Here is a 1,009-nt window from a genome sequence, read left to right as displayed (position 1 = left end):
AGTCGGGCTGCGTGGAAATGCTCTCAGCTACACTCCGACCTGCTGCGCGCAGTAACGGCGCGCTCCGCTGGGCTCCGGTAGATCACAATTCAACTTCGGGCCCTGACGGAACCGGTCTAGCCGGCCGCCTGGGGCCTCACGGGACAGGCAGGGAGACTGGGAGGGACGGAGGCAGAAGGACTGGCTGGAAATGCTCTCAGAGTGACTCCGACCTGCTGCGCGCAGCAACGGCGCGCTCCGCTGCGCTCCGTCGGACAAAAACACAACGGCGGGCCCTGACGGGACCGGTCTTGCCGGCCGCCTGGGGCATCACGGGACAGGCAGGGAGGCTGGGAGGCACGGAGGCAGTAGGGCTGGCTTGAAATGCTGTCAGATTAACTCCGACCTGCTGTGCGCCGCTGTGGCGCACTCCGATGGGCTCCGTCGGACAATAACACAAAGGCGGGCCCTGACGGGACCTGTCTAGCCGGCCGACTGAGGCCTCACGGGACAGGCAGGGAGGCTGGGAGGCACGGAGGCAGAAGGGCTGGCTGGAAATGCTCTCAGAATAACTCCGACCTGCTGTGCGCCGCTGCGGCACGCTCCGCTGCGCTCCGTTAGTTCAGAAATCAACGGCAGGCCTCACAGTACCTGACCAGACCGCCCCCTCGGTACGCAAGGAGTAGGCAGGAACGCAGGGAGGCACAGAGGCAGTCTGGCTGCGTGGATGTGACCTCACATTCACTCCAAGGTGCTGTGCGCTGCTTCGGCGGGCTCCTCTGCGCTCCGCTGTGCTCCGTCGTAACAACACAGAGTGTCGGGCCCTGACAGGCCCTGTCTAGACGGCCGCCTGGGTCCGTGTGGGGCATGCAGGCACACCGGAAGGCACGGAGGCAGTTCGGCTGCTTGGAAATGCTCTCAGAGTCGGTCCGACTTGCTACGCCTGGCAATGGCGCAGTCCGCTGCGCTCCGTCGGACAAAAACACAAAGACGGTCCCTTTCGGGACCGGTCTAGCCGGCCGCCTGGGGC

Source organism: Stegastes partitus, unplaced genomic scaffold (assembly GCF_000690725.1).
Source record: "Stegastes partitus isolate 25-593 unplaced genomic scaffold, Stegastes_partitus-1.0.2 Scaffold355, whole genome shotgun sequence".
Taxonomy (NCBI): Eukaryota; Metazoa; Chordata; class Actinopteri; family Pomacentridae; genus Stegastes; species Stegastes partitus.
The sequence above is the reverse complement of the archived record's forward strand: the minus strand, read 5'-3'. Positions refer to the sequence as shown.